Genomic DNA, 23922 nt, shown 5'->3' on the forward strand with positions numbered 1-23922 from the left:
TTTTTATTTATTTATTTATTTATTTTTTCAAGATAGGATTTTAAAAGATGTTTTTATTTAGACTGGGCATTGTGGCTTGTACCTGTAATCCCAACTACTCAGGAGATAAGGAGGATGCAGGCTCAAGGCCAGCCGGGCAAAAAGTCAGCAAGACCCCATCTCAACAAACAAGCTGGGCATGGTGTTTAATATGTGTAATCCCAGCTACTTCCCAGGAGACAGGAGACACAGGTAGGAGGATCATGGTCCAAGGCCATCTGGGCATATCTAGAAAATAATCAAAGCAAAAAGGGTTGGGGCATGGCTTAAATAGTAGAGTGCTTGCCTGGCAAGCAAGAGGCCCTGAGTTCAATTCCAAGTATAGCCAAAAGAAAAAGAAAGATGTTTTAAAATTTTTTAAAATGTTACTATGAGAACAACAGGAGCAAAAATAGAACTCCTGTATTTTACATTATTTACGTATGTCCTGACAACTTGCCAACAATGGGAGATAGTACCAGAGGTATCAACTGTCTCCCACCTTACAAAGCTTTCAGGTTTTACTTTATTTATTCCATAAATGTAAAATTTTTAAGAAAGACATTTTATAACTCATTACTGATAGAAGATAAGTTCAACTCTCTGCCTCCAGATTCCACCTGCACCCCACCATGCTCCCTTTTGTATTTCCTTTCCCTACTTTTAATAAACTCAGTTTACATCCATGTGTCCTGCCATGGATTCTCCCTTTGGGACACAAAGAATTTGGAAGTCTTCTGATCACAGACTCTAACCCGCCACCAACATGTGGCAAAACCAATCAGGAGAACCGAAATGTCACACTGGTACTGACTTTTGATCTGTTTGATGTGTTAGTCCCCATCCTCCCCGGATAAACTGACTTTCTGGAAGAAGCTAGGACTTTTCTGGGGAAGCTACTCCTGGCTCTAGGGGACAAAACTGCCAAAATTGGCAGAATCTTCAGAGAAACAGTTTAAAAGGACATGACCCCTGAGCAGTCGCCCCCTCTCCCCCCACTGCCAAATTCTTAGAGGAACAAGTGGCATTCAGCCACCCGAGACAGTTCGAAAGGACTACACAAATGAGGGGACTTCTCCAGATCTGAATGGAATCAGTTATGACAGACCTCTAAAAGTAACCAAAGCTGAGAGATTTTAAAAAGGGGCTTTTATGCATGTGCTCTAATAATTAAGCCTTTTAGGTTTCTGGCAAAAGGCAAACTCAGGTCTTTGGCCAAGAGCTTCTGTTTAAGCAGTATGACCATTTCTACTAGCTCCAGATCTGTCCTTTTTTTAAATATTACTGAGAGTTGTTTATCCTCTCTCTTGTATATAACTTTCAATGGCATCTACCTTCTACCTAGGGACGCTGTGAGTCTCCTTTCTGTACAGAACTGACTCACTGATGTTTACCCTCTAACTGGACTGACACCTGCCCCCGGTACAACTGGCCCTTAATACAGATATTACCCCAAACAAATCAGTCCAAACAGGGTCACCCAAGATCAAAAATAGTTACAGGTATAGACACCTATAAAAAAAAAAGCCATAACACTGTCATTTTTCAAAGTAAAAATTTAGATTATTTATCTTTCCTACTACACCTGTCAGGGCCCCTTCTGATGCTCTTATCCATGTTCATGTTTGGGTCATGCCTCCTAAACCAAATTTATCTCTTCCAGGATAAAAGCCTTCAGGACCCAAATCATGAGACAATAGGGCTATGAGTCTCTAGGGACGAATGAGATCTCCATGAGCAACCTAGATTTCCATGAGAAACCCCGACTGTGTTGGACAATAATTCAGACACCTTGTGTCCAAATGAGCCCAAAGGGAAAGAAATAGAGAGAATTTCCCCTTAGATGTAGAGTCTGTTGCCCTTTGTCAGCTCGAAGCAGATTCAGAAGAAAAAAGAACTCCAGCCCCTCAGCAACCTCAAAAAGATTTTTTCAGGATTTTGTCTCTCAGTTAGGGAAAGTTCAGGACTCAAAGAAAAATACTGCATTTCAGATTGGCCATGCCCAGGCTCAGGGACCGGGACGTCCTCACCTGGCCCAGGAACCACCCACGCCCCTCCCAACTCATTGGTTATTAGATGGGAAGCACCTGCTTCCTTCCTTCCCATGGGTTAGGGTAGGTTTTAAAAGCACCAGAAGAAAAGCACACTCTCTCTGCTTCCAGATTCCACCTGGGCTTCGCCATGCTCCCTTTTGTACTTCTCTTCCCTAACTTTTAATAAACTCCATTTATACCCCCCAAAAGATAAATTCAATACTGTCCCATCGACAATTAACCATTCATCAAAATAAAAGTCACACCGCTAAACTATAATTATTACAGAGCAATTCATCAGAGCCAGGAGACTCAACTATTTTTCTGATTCTACTATCTTGGTATCATCCTCAGGTATCCTAGCATTTTCCTAAGTGTCCTCTCTTCTTTAATTCATTACTGACAGACTAATCTTCCTTAAAGATTCTATTAATGTCATGATTCTACTCAAACACCTAAAACTGTTCCCCCGATATGCTGAATTAAGTACAAATTCTTCATCAAATGATTTTAGGCTCTCTGACACAGTTTCAACCTAAAATTTCAACTTCATTCTATAAAAATAAGCTATCCTTTCCCTACTTGCCCTGTCCATGTTTTCAACCTGAGTGCAACATCTCAACCAGCAAAAGGATGACAGAACATATTTTTTGTATCTCCCATGAACCCCACTAAAATGATAGTACACAATTACAAAAGGAAATAAACTCATAAAGACCCTGAGAACAGGAGATGGCAAAGGTATCAACTGAGCAGAGATTTGGGCAAGTTTCTGGAAAACAGGAACAGGTAGAGTCTAGGAGTAGATGGATAGAGCAGCAAAAGCCAAGGGTCACAGCAAGCATTTTCACTCAACATTTACTCATCAAACATGCAGTAAGCATACACTAGGTGTCATATAGTTAATGTTCTAGAGGCTCAGGATGTATTTATAAATATGACAAATGAAGGTCTTGCTAACAAACTTACATTCTAGTCAAGGAAGAGAATATTAAGTAACAAAATAACAACAAAATCGGTGACAGTGCTATGTTTAAAATTAACGCTGTGAGGAATGATGGAGTAGCTGCTTTCAGTGTGGTAACAGTGCAGGCCTCTGGTGCTGGTATTTAAGTTAAGATATGAATGACAAAAGGAAATTAGATAGGCAAAGATCAGAGAAAAACAGCAGAAAGATAAGTCTGATGTGAACAGAGGAGTGAAAGGTGACAAGATTAGAATGGTAGGCAGGGGCCAGATCATGCAAGGATTTATAATTCAAGAGTTTGACCTTTATTCTAAAGAAGTCCTAATCAGAAGACATTTCTCAACAAAAGGCCACTGCCAACCATTCTTAAAGGAGTCAGAGAGTACAGCAGGTAAAGGGACAGATGTGGGAAAAAGGATGCTGTGTAGACCAGCATCGGGTACTCCCCATACTGGCATCCCCTAGGGGCCTGTAGGTATTTGGTTCCAGAGTTAGTGAAAAAACCAAACAAACAAAAAATAATTCTCTAAAATCTACATTGCAAAGGAGTCAGGCAGCCAATACAAATACCTGCCAGAGGTAGGGTCTGCGAACTGTGAGGGCATATCTTAGCTAAACACATTTTTACAAATTATTTAAGTTTATTTTGGAATTAGCTAGTGAAGAAAGTTATCCAACCTTGTGAATATACTAAAATTCATTGAATTGTGCCATTTAAAAGGGTAGGTGTTGTGTATTTTAACTCAGTTTAAAAAGAACAATACAAAGCAAAAGTTTAAGTGCTGTGCTAAACAGGAGTTAACTACTACTTTCTCTGCCTGCCAGGCCCATGAACCTTGCACCTCTGGCATTTACAGCTCATCAGCCTTGTATTAGGTAATGCTTACTGTGCACTTGCCTCATCACCTTCCACACCCAACTAGGTTGCAAGCTATGAAAAGAGAGAGACTATATGGCCCTTATTTTTCACTCTTAGAGCAACTATCAGAGGATCATACCCTTTCTTGGTCTGAATGTCAACATTTTCCTGCCAAATATTTTCAATTTAGGATGATTAAAATTTAAGATGACCTCAAATGTAAGATGACTCAAAGCTAAAGGTATATTTCTTAAAAACAAAAGTGACTGATTTATCTGGTTCTAAATAAATACTTAAAGAAACAAACACACTATAAAATTAATTAATTAAGTTCCCTATTGATAATGATTTAGAAAAATCAGAGTCAGACACTAGTGATTCACACCTGTAATCCTAGCTGTTTAGGAGGTGGACATCAAGATCAAGAAGATCATGGTTCAAAGCCAACTCAGGCAAATAGTTCTTGAGACCCAATTTCGAAAACGCCCAACCAAAAAAGGGCTGTTGGATGGCTCAAGTGGTAGAGTGCCTACTTAGCAAGCGTGAGGTGCTGAATTCAAACCCCAGCACATGCACATACACTCACACACATATCAGAGAAAACTCTACAACACACATTTAGCTTCAGCAAAATATTTTCATAATATTTCTAAAGACTGCTTCAAAACCTGTGACTCAATAGCTGTGTTAAATAATAACTCTCTGCACCTAACAGAACCCAACTCAAACTAACATTAAGAAAAACAACAAACTATTCATATCTAAAGTATAAGAAAGCTTATCAGTATATCTGTCACAAACTATCTCTTCTCTCAACTTCCTTCAGCTCCCTTTCTCAAGGTTTCATTCTAAAATGCTCTATTTCTACTCTGTAATTTGCTTCTTTGGATTCTGTCTCCCCAGTCTGCACTATAATTATCTCTGAGTATCCCTCAAAGGAGCAACTCCTAATTCCTACATATGAAGAACCAAAATCTGTATTGTTGTTAAAAGAAGATTAAAAGTAAAGAAACAAAATTCTGAATAGAAACTCAAGATTGGAGAGAAATCACTTTACTAGTAAATCCCACACATAGTAGTTTTCTCTCTACTTCTGCTTGCTTTATTTATTCCAGCAGGAGTCAGAAATTCAACCAGAGAGAGATCATTATTCCTGACATTAACCAGACACAAATGGAAACAGACAAAATTTAATGGTTAAGAATTGCCCCAGGCACCAGGGGCTCAGCTTGTAATCTTAGCTATTCAGGAGGTTGAGATCAGGAGATCTTGGTTCAAAGCCCACTCGCACAAATGGTCAGAGAGACCCTATCTCAAAAATACCCAATACAAAGAAGGGCTAGCAGAGTAGCTCAAGTGGTAGAGCACCTGCTTAAAGTTCAAGGCCCGAAATTCAAGCCCGAATGCTGTGGGGGAAAAAAAAAGTTTTGATAAGACAAAAAAGCACCAACTGGACTGTGGCTCAAGTGGTAGAGCACCTACTTTGCAAGCACAAAGCCCAGAGTTCAAAACCCAGCTTATCCAAAAAAAATCAAACAAACAAAAAGAAAAAAAGCACCAGTGAAATTTTTGGAATAAGTTTGTTGAATATTTAAACAATACATGCTGAACATTCCCTAACATTGTAACAAAAATTCTGGTTAACAAGAAATCTCAAATAAGAAAGTCTTTCATTTTTATGTCCTAAATTCAAACTAGTAAGAACATATCTTCATTATCTTACAAGGTTTGAGGTCAGTTTAAGGAAAAAGTCTGCAAGAATTCTCTAGTCTAAGCTATCTAAAGCTAAGCAAGGAGTCTGGAAACCTGAAATTTTTGTTCTAATTCTACCACTAACTAGAAAGAATTTTGGCTAAGTCATTTAAAAATCCTTACCACCCATCTTCTTAATTTATGAGAGAGAGAGAGAGAGAGAGAGAGAGAGAGAGAGAGAGAGAGACAGCAGTTAATAACAAATCACTTTCACCCATCCACTGTCTCTGAAGTTCTATATTTAATGGACTTCACTCTAAATCCCTCCCAATTTATCAGTCTTCTCTCTCTAATCTAATTCCAGGAGAGGTACCTGTGGTACTCTTCAGGAATACTGCTTAAGGGGAAGGAGAAATTTAGGGAGCTGGCTGTCTCAGTTTCTCTACAGTCCAAACTTCTGACCAGGGCTATCTCTGAAGTATCAGCAAGAGTCCAGTGCTTTGACTTCTAATTAACTTAACACTTTTAGAGTTTTTCTCACTTTTTCCATTTTGTTCTCAGAGTCTAACTGCTAATCTAAATAGATAAAAGACTTGTGGGTATGAGAAAGACTTAAATTTGTCTTATTGTACAACAAAATATGGATTCTAGGAAGCACAAAGGGTGACATCAGTGAGAGAATGAACAATATCCTAGGGTGAACTTGTACACCTAAAATTTATTTTGAATTCAAGTATCTTAAAAACCTGTATCAATTTTGTATTCTGCTCTATAATACAAATTAGAATAAAAAAAAATGTTTTAATATTACTTACCATCAAACAAAATTGAAGTTTCAGGATAATGCAGCCATATCTGTTCTGTGGTTCTGCATTCCCAATCCCTCCCCAACTATCAATCTTGAGGGCAAATGCACATACCCACATTTTGGTACTTCTGGGGCTGTGGTACTCTAGTTTGAGAAAGAGGAAAGTAGTGGTATCATCCTCATCCTATTATTAGCAAACTCAAAATTTAAAAGTCTCAGAAAAAGATTTAAAAGATCTTGTAAGGTACCTATCATTACCTTTATTAACCTTTCAATAAAACTTGAGCAAAACTTAAAAAGAAAACTCTATTAACTCACTAATGTTTGCACAGTACTTCTTTAGCATTGTAAGTTCTGGTTAGACAGTATATTGGGTAAAAAGAGAAGGAGAAGGTTTTTACAATATCAGTAATTATCATCTTGCCACATTGGGTAAAATAATGGTCAGACAGTGTCAGGGATGGTGACCTGTTTTTTATCATAGCTAAAGTTCACAATTGGCTTTATAGCCACAATATACCAAAAAAACAAAAACAAAAACCAACAAAAAACCCAAAGAGAGAGAGAAAGAGAGAGAGAAAGAGAGAGAGAGAGAGAGAGAGAGAGAGAGAGAGAGAGAGAGAAGATATTCTGGTTATAGATGGCTAGACTGGTACCCTTTATCCCATCACTATTTCATTTTCATTGCCAGCTGAGGAAAATGAATTCCATTTTGTTAAGAGCTGGAGCACTCCAGTTATTAGGCCAGTTGGAATCCCAACTCAAACACTGAATAGATTCTGTGAAGTTGTCTATAGAAGAATCAAGATAAGAATTCTATCCAACTTCTCAAAAACCATGCAGCAAGAACATAGTAGAATGAAGTACTTAACATGGTGAGAGAAAAAAGTGACCAACCTAGAATTTTGTACTCTGAAAACTTATCCTTCAAAAGTGAAGAAAAAAATAGTCTTTTTCAGACAAACAATAACTGAGGGAATCCACTGCCAGTAGACCTACCTTGTGAGAAATGTTTTTAAAAAGGAACAATGCTATACGAAGTCATTAAGTTGGGTAGGTAAAAATACAAATGAAAAATTTTAATTTTTCTTATTGTGTGTTTTGCTTTGTTTTTTTGAGACTGGGTCTATGTATCCCATGCTGGCCTCAAACTCAACATCTGCCTCAGCCTCCTGAGTGCTAGGAGCCCAGGCATGTACCACCACGCCCATATAAGAATTCTTATTCTTAATTGATCTAACAGATTAACAGCTTGTTCAAAATTTAAAAATCAACAATATATTTGACTATGTATGCTAATATATATGCTTATGAAAGTTTACATATAAGTGAAATGAATGATGGCAATGATATAAGGGACAGGAAGGAAGAATTAGAATTATTTGTTGCTATAAGGTACTCACATTACACTCCTATAACGGTGTTATTTGATAATGAACTTGGATTAGTTGTAAACTAATATACTGCAAACCCTAGTGCAACCACTAGAAAAAGTAGAAAAGTATAACTGATTAAGTAGAGAAAATATATTCATATAAAATGCTCATTTAAAACCTCGAAAAGCAAAAACCAATGAAAAGAAAACAACCGCAAAAAGAAGAGAATGGGTGAGCAATAGATAGCAAATAATAATAAATACAGCAGACATTAATCCAACTATATTAATAATCACTCTGAAGTTCAGCTGTCTAAATGCACCTGCTAAAAGCTGAGAATGTCAGTAATAAAAAAAAGGAATACTTAATTAGGGCTGGGGAATGGAGCTTTGTGGTAGACATGTACCTCACATGAGGGAGGCCCTAGGGTTCAATTTCTAACACCACAAAACAACATCAACAATGAAAACCACTAAGAAGCACACTTTAAATGCACACACACACAGTATCTAGTAAAGAAATGAAAGGACTGAAGAAACTGAATCAATAATCAATAACCTTCCAAAACAGAAAGCATAAGATCCAGATGGATTCACTGGTGAATTCTAGCAAACATTCAGGGAAGAAATTAATCTAATTCTGTATAATGTCTTCCAGAAGATACAAGCAGAGAATGCTTTCTAACTTGTTTATGAGGCCCGTATTATGTCAATGCTAAAATCAGACATTACATGAAAACGAAAGACCAATATTTTTATGAACATAGATGCAAAAATCCCCAACAAAATAATAGCAAACTGAATCCAACAATGTCCCCCCAAAATTTTATACTACGATCAAGAGGGATTTATCCCAAGTATGCAATACTGGCTCACAAAGTGAAAATTAATTAGTATTATCTATTACATCAGCAACTAAAAAACAAACACTGCATGATCCCATCAATAGATATATGCAATACTGGCTCACAAAGTGAAAATTAATTAGTATTATCTATTACATCAGCAACTAAAAAAGAAACACTGCATGATCCCACCAACAGATACATAAAAGACATTTAGTGAAATCCAACACTCTTTCAAGATAAAAATTCTCAGTAAAGTAGAAATAGAGGGGAAGATTTCCAATTGAATAAATAATATCTACAAAAAAACCTACAGGTAGCTAACATCATACTTAATGGTTAAAACTTGAAGCTTCCTCACTGAGGCAAGAATATCCTGTCTACTCCTTTCCAACCTCATGTTGAAAGTATCAGCCAATAAAACAAGGAAAGGAAATAAAAGGTATACAGATTAGAAAAGAAGAAATAAAACTGCCTTCATTCACAGATGATATGATCATCTATGTATAAAATCCAAAAGAGTTGCCAGATATTTTCTAGAATACATGATTATAAAAAGATTTTTGGATTCAAAGTTAAAATGCAATGAACAAGTGGAATTTGAAACAAAACATGGTAACAAATACTTAGGTAAAACTTGTACAAAATATGCACAAGACCTAATTTAGGAAAACTATAAAACTGATGGAAGAAATCAAAGAACCAAATAAATGCAAAGGTATTTCATGTGCATGAATAGGAAGACTTATAACTTGTTATACAGAAGCAATGCAATCCCAATCAAAATCCCACAAAGTTACTTCACCAATGTAAAGACTTAGTATAAAGTATAATGCTATAAGGCTGGGGGTATGGCTCAAGTGGTAGAGTGCTTGCCTAGTAAGCACCATGACCTGAGTTCAAACCTCAGTACCACAAAAAAAAAAAAAAAAAAGTACAATGCTATAATAACCAAGACAGTGTGGTACTAGCATAGTACTGGCAAAAGATCAGACAAACTGATCAATGGAACAGAAAAGAGAGCCCAGAAATAGATTCATATAAATACAGTCAACTGATCTTTGACAAAGGAGTAATGGGCTCTCCAATGGAATAAAGATAAGTCTTTTCAACAATGGCTCTGGAACAAATGTTCATCCATGTGCAAAAAAGAAGAAAGAAAGGAAGGGAGGGAGGGAGAGAGGGGAAGAAAGAGGAGAGAGACAGAGACAGAGATAGAAACGAATGAACTAGAAACAGACCTTACACATTTCACAAAAATAAACTCAAAATGGATCATAGACCTAAATGTAAACCGCAAAATTATAAAACTCCTACAAGGTAACAAAGGAGAAAATTTAGATGACACTAGGTATGCTGATGATGTTTCAAGTACAATAAAGGCATGAGCTATGAAAAATAATTGGTAAGTTGAACTTCATTAAAATTTTAAAACTTCTACTCTGTGAAAGACAACGTCGAAAGAATAAGCCACAGACTGGAGAAAATATTTGTAAAAGACACATCTAATTAAGGATGTTATTCAAAATAACAAAACTCTTAAAACTCAACTGTAAGACAAGACAAATGATAAAAAAATGGACTAAAGAACTTAACCAACACCTGACCAAATATGATATAGAGAGCAAATAAGCACATGACATGGTGTTCACTGTGATGACATCAAGGAGATGCAAATTAAAACAACAATGAGAATAGCCAAAATTCAAAACACTGACAATGCCAAGGTGAATGGACAAAGTATATACATACAGACACTGGAGTATTATTCAGAGCTAAAAAGAAATGAGCTGTTAAGTCATGAAAAGATGCAGAGGAAACAAATGCGTATTACTAAGTGAATGAAGTCAATCTGAAAAAGCTACATACTCTGAGACCAACTACAACTATCTGGCATTCTAGAAAAAGGAAAATTATGAAGGTAGTAAAAAGATCAGTAGCTGGCAGGGTTTGGGAGTGAAGGATGGATGTAAGGAGCATAGAGGATTTTTTTAGCAAGGTAAAAATACAATATATGATATTATAATGAGGGATACAGGTCACTATCTATATGTCTAGACAACACCAAAAAATGCACAACACCAAGACTGAAGTCTAATGTAAACTACAGACTTTGGACACTTATGAGGTTTCAATGTAAGTATTCCATCAGCTCTATCAAACACATTGATCTGGTGGGGATGTTGAGGCTGTGCATGTGGGAGGGTAGGGGATGTGCAGGAAATCCGTACATTCCTCTTAATTTTGCCATGAATCAAAAATCACTCTTAAGAAGTCCTTAATTTTCAAGAAACTATATTTAAGAATAGTGACAGAATTTTAGGTTCAAGAAGTAACTCTGTACTTTATTTAAAAAAAACACTTATTTTTCACTTACGATTACTACTTAATGTTAACATGAAATAATACTTCTTGAGTTTTGTTTTTTCTTTTTTGAAGACAGGGTCTCATGAGCTCAGGCTGACCTCAAACTTGTGGCCTCCCAATCACTGGGATTATAGGTATGCAACATCACACTAGCTTCTTTTTTATTTCTTAGCAAAAAATAGCACTTTTCAACAAACGTTAAATGAAATATTACCTTGAGTCAGGCAGCGTACTGGAAAGCACAGGGAACACAGTTATTTTAAGTTAAAGACATAGTCCTTTCTTGTTTTTTTTTTTTAATCTCTGACAAAATAACTCAGCTTTTATAACTTTTATAACCTTTAAGAATTAATGCATGGACACTCTCTCGGGACCCCTCCCAGCTCTGGGAGCGCTACTCTTCTATTTTTCTATCTCAAACTCTAACACTTTACTTGCAAAAAAAGAAAGAAAAAAAGAATTAATGCATGTACATGTTACAGTATTTTAAATGTGAAATGTTTTTCATTATATACACAAGAGGGATTTCCAAAAAGATAAATTATGTAAGAATGATAATTCGGCATTCTCAGAGTAAATAATTTCTACTCTTATATCATAATCACTCAGTAGATAGCTACTGAAATAAAAACAAAAGACAAAATTAAACCAAATAAAATAATTTTTAAATCATGAAAAAAACCAAACCCAACTGTGACTGGATATTATATTTTTACTTGAATATACATGATTACCAAGAATTAAATATGTTCTCTCAAAAAGGCTCCCAAAAGTAAAAGCAATCATGGGTTCTGTTAGCTAAATAATAATCTTAATTATCTACACAGATGTCACAACGTAGGAGTTAATCCATTTTCGGCAATTCTCCAACATCAAACAGCTTTACAGCCAGGACAGCTAACATTTCTTTAGAGCAAATGCTTTTACTCCACTGTGAAGAAACATAAATAATGCTTCTATTCAAAAGTTTTTTAAAAGCTTCAATTTGTGACTGAAGCCATTTCTTAATAAACTTTTGCAATAGTAACATTCCCATAGATAACAAAGCAAACTCTTTATCCTAATAATTATACCTCTGGAAACACACTAAAGAATGTTAGTAACAGAACTATCTACTTGATTCATCTCAAATTGGCAAAACTAGCATGATTATACATTTTATGATCCATCAATACCACTACTATGTATCCAACTTAGAGAGAAGCATCAAAAGAAGTGTAAAATAATGTTTACTATGGCATCCTAATTCTCTCAAAAGGGAATGGAAAATTTGGTTGACTCTGATAAAAATAAACTTCAATCTGTAAGAACCAGCATGGATCATGTCACTCATATGGTTGACTAAAAAAATGCACATTTAATAAAAGAAAAGTGTAGTAAACCAAAAAGCAAAAAATCTAAAATTTTATTATATATATGTATATAATAAATGTATTAAAACATGCACAAGAACAACACGGGAGGATTTTCATTCTGTGTGCCACATCTTTTTAAACAAAACTATCTGAAGTAACATAGAAACAATTAATTAACTGGTGGTGAGTATGAACTTGTTTACCATATTTTACACTTAGGTTTAAAAATAAATTTATTTCAAAAGTAATTCAAGCCGAGCACTGGTGGCTCACACCTGTAATCCTAGCTACTTTGGAGGCAGAGATCAGGAGGATCGTGGTTTGAAGCCAGCTCAGGCAAATAGTTCGCATGACCCTATCTTGAAAAACCCCTCATGAAAATAGGGCTGGTGGAGTGGCTCAGGATTAAGTCCCTGAGTTCAAGCCCCAGTAGTGCAAAAAACAAAAACAAAACAAAACAAAACAAAAAAACCAAAGAAATTCAAAATGTGGAAAAGACTGTACACAAACATGCTCAGGAAAAGTCAAACAAATTTAAACGGAAAAACTAAACTGTGTATCCAATGAGCTATACAAACACACATATAAATGAGAAAGCACACCAAAAAGTTTAACTGTAATCATTTCTGAATGATAAGGTTTTATTTTCTTCCTTATACATTAATGAAAAGGGGGAGAGGGGGGAAAGCAAGCTTTAAAATGAAAACACAAAATCCTCTAGTAAAAACATATGCCAATTAAACTGGTAAGATTCTATTTTACTTCTGATTCTAAAAATATTAGATTATGTTAATAAAGACAGTCTGTTTAGCTTAATAACCACAAGCATACAAGCCCAAAGAATTGTGCCAATAACCATACAGGTTTAAACTTCTAGTTTACATTTTTAAAAGTATGTGTTAGCCTCTTTTTCTAGCATTGTCACATCAGAACAGATGATCCCTTTACCTATGCTCAGTAACATTATCATATGGAAAATCCCCAGACCAAATCTTAATTTATATAAAAACAAGGCATATGTAAAGGATGATTTGATTGTAAGAAATGATAGAAACAGGGCCACATATAACAGTCTAAGGCAAACGAAAAATGAGAGAAATTAAAGACCTAAATAGATACACCATATTAATGGAGAATGCAATATTACTGCCAATTCTTCCCAAATGGAATTAGTGACTGATGTAATTAAGAACCAATATCCACCCCCACCCAAGAAATCAACAAAGTGGTGCTGGTGGTATAGCTCAGTGGTAGAGTACTTGCTGACATGCACAAGGCCCTGGGTTTCATCCATAAATGGCCACAGATCATGAGAAAATAACCACAAATATATCATAGAACTTATAACTAGAATAGATCATTACAACTTAATTAAAAAAAGATACACGACCCAATTTTAAAAATGGGCAAAAGATTTGCAGTTACTTCCCAAATGGCTTAATAAGAATGCAAAATGTAGGTCAACATTATTAGTGATCAAGGAAATACAAATAAAAACTACCCATTACAATGACTAGACTGAGAAAGATTGATAATACCAAGTGTTAGAATGTAGAGCAGTAAGAAGTACCAGTTAGTATACAACAGGGTATTTAGGAAGTTTACCATTTTTAAAAATAGGAGAACTGAAAACATATCCATATGTATTATAACACCTTTATTTGAAAAAGCCAAAAATGGAAACAGCCAAAATGTCTACGTCTATCAAAAGTGAATGAATAAACATAATGTGGTATATGTACACAATAGAATACTACTCAACAATACAAAGGAACTAATCTAAGCAACATGGAAGAATCTAAAAATCATCATTCTGAATGAAAACAAGCCAGACAGAGTGGGAGGCACCTGGGTGTAAGGGAACACTTATACAAAATTCTAGAAAATGCAAACTATAGTGACCCTAGGAGAAAGGGGTGAAGAATGGCATAAATTGAAAAGGGGAGGATGGAAATATTTGCTAACTTGTTGCAGTCATGAAAACTTACTAAACTGTATACTTTAATATATTCAGTTTATAAAGAAATTATACCTCAAGGTCAGGCATGGTGGTGCACACCCATAATCCCAGCTACTTGAGGCAGAGATTTGAAGGATCAAGGTTTGAAGCCAGCCCGGGAAAAAGCTAGCAGGACCCAACTCAACAAATAAGCTGGGGTGTGGTGATCCATGCCTGTAATCCCAACTATGGGTAAAGCACACATAGGAGGATTGCAGTCTGAGGTCAGTCCAGGCAAAAATCACAAGACCCTATCTAAAAAACAAAGCAAAAAGGGCAGGGGACATAGCTCAAGTGGCAGAGTGCCTGCCTAGTGAGCACAAGACCCTAAGTTCAAGCCCCAGAACTGCCCCCAGAAAAAGTACCTTAAGAAAGTGGAGACATATATATACGTATATATATACATATATGTATATATATACGTATATATATATGCAAGTTAAACCTGTACTCGGGAGGCAGGAGGAGGAGAATTGCAAGTTTGAGGCCAGCATGGGCAAAAGTTAGTGAGACCCTATCTTAAAAACAAAATACATAGAACAAAAAGGGCTGGGGGGCATGGCTCAAGTGATAAAGCACTTGCCTAGCATGTGTGAGGCCCTGGGTTCAATCCCTACCACTGAAGAAAACAAACAACAACAAAACAAGCTAAAAAAAACTTTATAATATAATTATTTAGAAGTCTAGGGAGTGACTAGCCAATCCATAAGGGTACTGGTAAGGGAGGCTTTAACAAGCTGGCAATTTTCTATTTTTTTCATCTGTGTGCTGACCTCCAGGAACTGAAGAAGTGTATACTTATATGCATTTTACTTAATATATGTTGTTCTTCAATATAGAGCTTTAAAAGGAGGAACATCTACCTTCATGGCCTAGCAATCCTAATCCTTTATCCAAGAGAAAAGACTGCAAATTTACCCATCAACAGGAAACTTAATAAGCAATCTATGATATATCCATATATTCATACAACTGAATACTACCCAGCAATAAAAGGAACTACTGTCATGCAATAACACAGGTGAATCAAAAATATCACACTGAGTACAAGAAGGTAGAGGCAAAATATGGTAGAATGAAATTACTATGAAGTTATAGGACAGGCAAAACAGCCTGTGACTAAAACAGTAAAGGGTGGAGTCATGGGAAGTATTTTCTAAATTGCTAGGGGTGCTGAGAAAAAATGATCACTATGCTCATGAAAAAATTATGTCTATCAAACACTACTGAATTACTAAGTTAAGTATTAATGAGTATTCTTTTTTTCTTCTGCAGTACTAGGGTTTGAATCTAGGACCTCACACATGCAAGGCAAGCGTCCTACCACTGAGCTACATTCCCAGACCTTAATGGGAACTTTTAATTAATAATTTCTGAAAGAATAATATAGAAATCCAAATTTACGCTTCTGAAATAGGTCTATAATTTCCACTGTGATAAAGAATAAATTTTATTAAGGTCTCACTTTGCTGAAATGTATCTACTTTTCTTCCACCAACATTACTTCCCAATTAATAAGAGAATGAAGATGTCTTTACCCTAACTGCTTTAGTTTTAAGAAGGAATCGTATGTGGTACACATGTTACAACGTATGAAACAGAGCTTTCTATGAAAGGCTTACTTATTAACACCAATAAAAAGACTGTATAGTGGTTTCCAAAATGGAGATGTACCTGGGAGGTATGAGTGATAAGAAGATTCACTAGGTCTCATATTAGAAAATCTATTTTATTTATTCTTTATCTTAATACATGTGTATTTTAAGTATAGCATATATTTGTCTTTAACATACAGAATGACACTGCCATCTTCATTGTGGCTACCTATCAGACTTCACCTATCACATGCAGTCACTTAAGTATTCTGATACTAATTAACTCTAAGTATTCTGAGGAAATGATAGTATTTGCTAGAATCTTTTTCAGTAGTGAAGGGACCTACCTTTTTATAAGCTGCTACAAGTGACTAGTGTTCCAAAGAAGACATATTCTCAACAGTAAGTGATTTCCTTAATAGAAATAATTTTTATGGAAAACTGTATTGTATAATCTTTCATAAAGCAGCTATTTTGACCACAAAAAATTGGGGGAGAGGATAAGGTTTAATTTCAAAAGCAACTACTGTAGCAAAAAAGAAGTTGAAGAGTGAGCCAAGGGTTACAGGATGCTATTGATGTGGTTCAGGACTGACCTTAGTATTTTGTACCAAACAGGTTTACTGGTTGCCTCATGGCAAAATATTTAAAAAGTTGCCCAATTTAAAGATAACTTAAACATTTATCTTTCAGAAAAATAAGAGTCAGAAATTTCCTTTCTTTGATCCTAAGTGGCTATGGCAATGTGGCTGCCTAGTCATAGTTTTTAAAAACAAAAACATGGTTGGTTAAGCTATCTGTCCCTTAGTGGTAAATGAACCATTTTAACACTTCGTAAGAAACTAACTATCCTGAAGGAAAATAATAGCAACAATAAACACTCATATCTGCACACTCCAAACACGGAAAGCATTTTAAAAAGTTAGAAAAGCATTTCTAACTTTTTAAAATGCTTTCCATAATGCTTTCCATGCATAGAGTTTAATGGAGTTTGAACCCTCTTACTAAAAATCTATAAATGCAAATCCTCACAATGGTTTGCAAGAACAGCTGACATAGGAATAGCAAAGCTTTACCAGCCAAATATGCATTAACTAATGAATAAAAATGTAATCATGAATATCCCCATTTCGAAAGTGTAGCCAAAGATGCACTTATTCTTTTTGGGTACAAGTCCTTATGCTGCCTTTCTGCTTAAGAGGAGCATTAAAAACAAGCACCTAAAATGAACAGATTTAAGAATAGACCTTAAGATTTGTACATTACCAAGTACTAAAACCAAGATTTTTCAAACACAATACATCATATTCATTGCCTCTACTTTAAAATATACCTAATTCTTGAAACAGGATAAACAAAAAGGTTTTTGAACCATTACTAACATACATACTTGCAAAGTATATTTCATGGATAATATCACTGATTTCCTTCACTGGTGTTCAATGTTATTTGTTACAATATGAAATAAACCAAGTGAATAAATAATTATCCTTTATAAGTGAAATGAAAGTAGATTTTTTGAATCATTCTGAGAGCTTAAACAGCAACTATAGTGCAGGGTGTGTGGTAGTTCAAGCCTATCATCCCAGCACTCTGGGGGTTAAAGCAGGCCAACCTGGGTTATATAGGGAAAATATGTCTCAAAGGAAAAGCAAAACCAAAACCCATGAACTACAAAGAATTCCTTGGTGCTTGGGGTATAGCTCAGAGGTAGAGCACCTACTTAGTGTGCAGGAGGCCCTGGGTTAAATCACATCACCAAAAAAAGACAAAAAACCCACTCAATAAGGGCTTTCATCTAAACCTTATCATTGAATTTCTATTTCTATTATATATACTTAAGGGATTGCAGGCCATTTCAGATGAGTAAACCTAGGTCCAATACTTCAGAACACACGGGGATATTAGACAGTACACAATTACCTACAACATAAAGCAAAGTAAGTCAGGCCTACAGGAATGATAAAGTAAGCAATGAATTCTGCTCAGCACCAACAGCTTCACATACCACTGGAGCTGGATGGAGCTCAAAAGGTAAGTAGGATTTTGACCAAAAAAATGAGGAACAACAAGCCACACTTAGGACTTTGCATAGAGGATTGAGGCATGTACAATTTGAGAGACATAAAGAATATATTGTACTTTCAAGTCACATTATTAGTTGTTTTGCTGTACTGATTTAGCTAACACTTTTCTTCACATCTCAAACTTAGTAAGATCCTAAAAGGTTAAAGTATTCAATATTTTAGTAGTTACAAAATTGACATCATGATTCTATACCTGCCTTCTTATGATATTTAGCCTTAATTTTCACTAGATATCTCCATTCTTTGCCAGGAAGCTTAAACTTTTAAGTCTTACGTAATTATAGGACCTCAATCATGGACTTCCCCAATCTTGGGTTTTTTTTCTCATCTAATAAATTGTCTCTCTTTTCCAAACCTAATCTCCTCAGTCACTTTTAACTACTAGTCCCTTCTGCTTCTTTGTGAATCTGGCTTCCTCAATTACATCCTCTACTGATTCTCTGTACCTTTAGTAAAGTAGCATCCATCTGTTATTTTGGAGGAGAGAATACCTTCTGATTTCTCTACTATGCCTACCTCTCACAAAAGCAAGAAACAGTGTACATTTTATTAACAGCAAAAATATTTTTAAAAGCCAATTTATAAATCTTGGGTGATATACTTTAAGACTTCATCCTCAAAGTGTGGTAAATACTATATATTAAAATAATAGCAATAAGAGCATGGAATGAAGCTTTAGAGATCATATAATCTTAGTTTTCTAGTATTTCACAGTAAAACTTTTCCAGATGAAATCTTATACAGTATTCTAGATAATATAAAATTGGTTAAAGTATTGCTAATACTATTTTTATATTCAAATATATCATGTTAATTTATTATAAATTCAAGAAGACAAAAATGTAGGTTAGGAGTTGGGGTGGGGGGGGCGGGTGGTGGCTCATACCTCTAATCCTAGCTGCTCATGAAGCAGAGATCAGGAGGATCTCAGTTCAAAGCCAGCCCAGGTAAATAGTTCATGAGACCCTATCTTGCATCACAAAAAAGGGCTGATGGCGTGGCTCAAGGTGTACGCCCTGAGTTCAAGCCTATACTGCAAAAAACAAAAAAAAAGTAAGTTAGGGATATTAGTTTTACTTTTGCAAAATTTTGTTTTGATTTCACCCAGATAAACAGTTGTAAGGAAAAGTTTTTGTTTTGTTTTGGTAGCAGCTTTTCGTTTTGTTTTAAACAGTCTTTCTATGTAGCCCAGGGTGGTCTCAAACTCTAGATCCTCAAAGAGTGCTGGAATTACAGGTATATGCCATTATGCCCAGTATGGCAAAAACTTTTAATAGTTTCTGAGACTTAATTTGGGGGCCAAGAATAGAGCATCTTTTACTATCTTTGTGTTTACTTGTAAATTTTAAATAGGTCATAGTGTCAGGATACTCTTCAAGTACATTGATCCAAAAGTAAAAAAAAAAAGAAAATTTCTTTCAAAATTAACTCAATAACAGTATTTAACAACAGTATTTAACTGTTTATGCAGCAAATAAAGTCTAATTATGTATAAACATGCAGTACCATGGTCTTCAATGTGTTAAAAAAATTTCACATACATGTGTGCTCACACACACACTCGAGTTAGTATATGACAAGACCATTTTGTGGGCAAAGGTCAGTCTTTTCAACAAATGGTGCTAGAGAAACTGGATAACCATACAGAAGTTCTCCTGAACCTTACCTAATACAAAAATTAACTCAAAAATGGATCAAAGACCTAAATGTAAGAGTTAAACCTATAAACCTTCCACACACAAAAAAAGGGAAAACCTTTAGGAACTGGATCTGACTATGATTTCTTGGACATGACAAAAGCACAGTCAAGAAAAGAAAAAAAAAAATTGGACTTCATCAAAATTAAAACCTTTTGTTCATTTAAGACAGTGAAAAGACAACTCACAAAATCGGAGAAAATATTTTTAAATCATACCTTTGGTAAAGGAGTAATAATATCCAAAGCATTAAAAAAAAACAAAAACTCCTTCAACTCAACAAAAAAACCAAACAACACAATTTAAAGATGGATGAAAGACTTAAATAGACATTTCTCCAAGAACACACAAATGGCCAATAAGCACACGAAAAGATGTGTGTTATCACTAGTCATTTGGAAAATGAGAATCATGAAGAGATACCATGCACATAGTGAGGACAGCTATTATAAAATATACATACCATATTATATGCTTATCAAAAAGGTGGGCTTGAGGGCATAGGTTAGTGGTAGAACACTAGCATGTACAAGGCCCTGGGGATGAGTAGGAGATGGGACAGGAAACAAGTATTGATAAGGATATGGAGAAACTGCAAGTCTTGTGCATTGCTAATGGGAACCTAAAGTGGTACAGCTGCTGTGGAAAACAATACGGAAATTAAATACAGAATTACGATATGATATAGCAATTCTACTTCTGGGAAAATACCCAAAAGAACTGAAAGCAGGGACTCAACAGATGTATTGTTCATAGCAGCACTATTCTTAATAGCCAAAAGGTAGAAATAATCCAAATGTCCATAAATGTGGTATATACATGTAATGGAATACTATTCAGCCTTTAAAAGAAATAATCATGACATATGTTATAACTTAGATGAATCTTGAAGACTTATGCTGAGTGATACAAGCCAGACACAAAAGAACAAATGTATGATTCCACTTACAGGAAGTACCCAGAGAAGTCAAATTAACGCACAGAAAGAAAAAAGTTGTAACTAGATATGGTAGATAGTGAACTATTGTTTAATGGGTAGATTTCAGTTTGGGAGAGTGACAAAGTTCTGGAGATGGACAGTTTAACAGCTACCCAATAATATGAATGTACTTAGTGTAACTGAAAAAAACTAAACATTTAACAACGGTTAAGGCCAGGTGCAGTGGTCCATACCTATAAGCCCTGCTACTCCAGAGGCAGAGATCCAAAAGATGAGGTTCCGGGCCAGCCCAGGGGAAAAAGTTTGCCACTTCCCATCTCAGCCAATAAAAACTTAGGTGTGGTTCATGTGCCTGTCATTCCAGCTAAAAGGGAGTTAGTTTAAAAGGAAGGAGGACCCTGCCAGCCAGGGTGAATTGCAAGACTGTATTCTAATAGAAGGAAAAAAAAATGCTGGGGGGTGGTGGTGGTTCATGTGGTTCAAGTGGTAAAACATTCTAGTGCCTAGAATGAATGAAGCTCTGAGTTCAATCCTAAATAATGAAGAAGAAAAAGAAAAAGAATAGAAGCTTAAGAATTAGGCTGCCTAATTTCAAACCACTTTATCTCTATAGTCTTTAGCTAAGTAACTTATTGCCTGTGCCTCCTCAATAATAATAGAACCTACTTCATAGAGTTATGGTGAGGATTAAATAAGTCAAAACATACAGAGTGTTTAAAACAGTCATATATAGTCATTTTTATTATTACAAATTTAAAACATATTTAAAAAAAAACAGGGCCTCAGTGTATAGCCAAGGCTAATGAAGAACTTGATCCTCCTGCCTCACCCTCTCAAGTGTTGGGATTACCATGTCAGGCTTAAAACATCTTAAACTAGATTTGGAGGGTTTTGTTTTTTGTGGTGCTAGCTATGGGATTTGGACCTTGTACATGCTAGGCAAAGTGATCTACCACTGAGCTATAACCAACCACTTTAACAAAACAGGTCAAACATCTGCAGAACTTCAGAAGCTCTTCCTCAAAATTATGTGTTTTCTTTCTTTTTTGGGGGGCTGTGGGGAGGGAGCAGCCCAGGCTGGCCTCAAACTCAAGATTCTCCTGCTTCAGCCTTGGAGTCCTGGGATTACAAACTAATCATCCTCAAAGGCAATGGTTAAAAACACCTCTTCAGAAAACAAAGTGTTAAAAACTGTGAAAACACATTCAAAAAGTGCTCACTACTTCACCCCTTTTGTTCGGTCAGTCACTTGCCTACTGTATAATCTTAGTGAAATCTGAGTCTGAAAAATTCGTTGCTGCTTCTACCACCTAGAGCTAATATTCATGACAAGGAAACATCTACAAATAATTCTTTATTAAATTCAAACAGAAAAGAGCAGCAGTCCTAATATCGCTAAATGTCTAATGCAAAAATGTCATGTATTAAGCTCTGCAGACATTTTTGTTCTAACTTGAACAGGGCTATCTCTGGTTTCTTGTAAATTCATGGCACAAAAAGCAAACTAACAAGACAATTTGAAGGTCAGACTCAACTAGAGTGTCTCTACTTGGCCCCTCCCACAATGGTCTTCCTCCAGAATTCAGCTTTCAAAGGACTGCATCACCTCCAAGTGGAATGTCTTCCCCCTCCTCATCTGCATCTGTTGAAATTCTACCCATCCTCAAAGCTTCCACTCCACTGCCGGCGGCTTCCATAGATTCCCCTCAGACAGTTTCTCTTTCGCTGCCTCGTTCTACACCTCTACTTCAACATTATATAATGCACTGTATCATATATACAATCACTATACTCACTTTTTATCCACCGCCCTCCCCCAAGAAAATCCCTAGAGAACAGCAGAAAAGGGGAGGAAGGGGCTACCGTCTGGTAAACTCCACAGTGCCAGGCAGGGTGCTACCAATTTCGTATACATTATCTCATTGAACCTACTCGAAAGCCATCTGAAGAGGTAAACAGGTGGCGTTATCCCCGCTTCCTGACAGAAACTACTGTAGAGCGCTCAACAGCTCACCCATTATTCCCACGTTGGTAGCCAATCCCAGCGCGTGAGTGTGAACGCCGGTGTCCGAGCTCCCCAGCGCTCTTCCACCACCCCACGCTGTCGATCTTGTTCACCGGCTGGCCCCCGCCCTGCAGTTTGCTGAATTTAACACTCGCCCGATCTCAGACCATCCGATCACGCCTCAGCCCTTGCCGTGCTGTCAGGTGGCACCCCCACAGCTCCTTTACCGCGGACTACACTTAGGCGTCTCTTCCCCTCTCCAGCAGACGTGCTGCAGGCAACATCATCCCCACCGGGAGACTCTCCCGCTTTGCCCGGCTGCCCTCGCGCAGAACCGAAGAAATGCGACACGAGAGACCCAGGCAACACTCAGCCATTCCCAACGCTCTTATTTCACCCTAAACCGCGTCTTAGTGCCCAACGGCAGTTGCTAGCTCACGCTGGAGGCCATCCCTAAGACAGTCTGAATAAGAAAGGGGTATCTTTCGGGCCATCCTGAAACCAAGGCATCCTCATTTAACACTAGGACACTACCCCCCCACAATTGAATTGCAGTTTGGATTTCCGGCGGGAATGCACCCGGAAAGCTGAGATGGAGCTCAAAAGCACTGGAGCGATCACTTAGCCGGTTAATTAGAGGACGCAGAAGGCGCCCCGCCTTTCTAAATCTCTGCACTGAACTCATCGAGGAAAAGCGGGGGGCGTCCAAGCCTAAACAATCCGTCATCGAGTCACTGGTTCTTGCAGCTAGGTGGGGGACAGCCCCTTCCTTCCCGCGGTCCCGGGCGACCAGCCCCCCAACCGCACCCTCCCAGGCGGCCCCACATCTCATTGTCTCCCTTCGAGCGGCCCCCGGGCGGAGCGGGGTGCAGCCCAGGCCCCGCCGACCTCCACCCACCCCACCTCGCCCCGCGGGGTCCAGCCGGCGAGAGCCGGGCAACGACCCCACCCCAGGCTGCGGCCGCTCGCACCGCACCCGGATGGCGGGGCCAGGCGCCGGGAAAATGGAGGTGGGAGCGCCTGACCGCCCCGCGCCCGGCGGGTTTCCTCCCTCGGCTGACCCCTGGGTGAGGCCGAGCACTCACCGCGGCGGCCGCTCTGTCTTCCCCGGGCAGGGAAGCCGCTGCTCGCGCTCCTCCCGCCGCCTCTGCCTCCGCCTCCTTCTCTGGAGCTGTAGCGAGAGCCCGCAGCTCCAGAGCCGCGCGCTCCGTAACTGACTGACTGACCGACAGACAGGCCGGGCGGCGGCGGGGGCGGGCCGGCCGCAGCGCCCCGCGGCG

The 23922-nt window shown here is 37.4% G+C and overlaps 1 protein-coding gene across 3 annotated transcripts in view; it reads right to left on the reverse strand.

The window, feature by feature from the left end:
- Positions 1–23922, reverse strand: part of Raph1 (Ras association (RalGDS/AF-6) and pleckstrin homology domains 1) — a 186086-nt gene extending 162164 nt beyond the window's left edge. For 2 of the 3 annotated variants that reach the window (XM_074071466.1, XM_020166710.2), the window contains exon 1: positions 23728–23922. The gene's annotated coding sequence lies outside the window, so the exon portion shown is untranslated. The remainder of the gene's footprint in view (positions 1–23727) is intronic. The other variant, XM_074071467.1, reaches the window with a different exon arrangement.

The sequence above is a fragment of the Castor canadensis genome, chromosome 4, assembly GCF_047511655.1.
Source record: "Castor canadensis chromosome 4, mCasCan1.hap1v2, whole genome shotgun sequence".
In the NCBI taxonomy this organism is placed as follows: domain Eukaryota; kingdom Metazoa; phylum Chordata; class Mammalia; order Rodentia; family Castoridae; genus Castor; species Castor canadensis.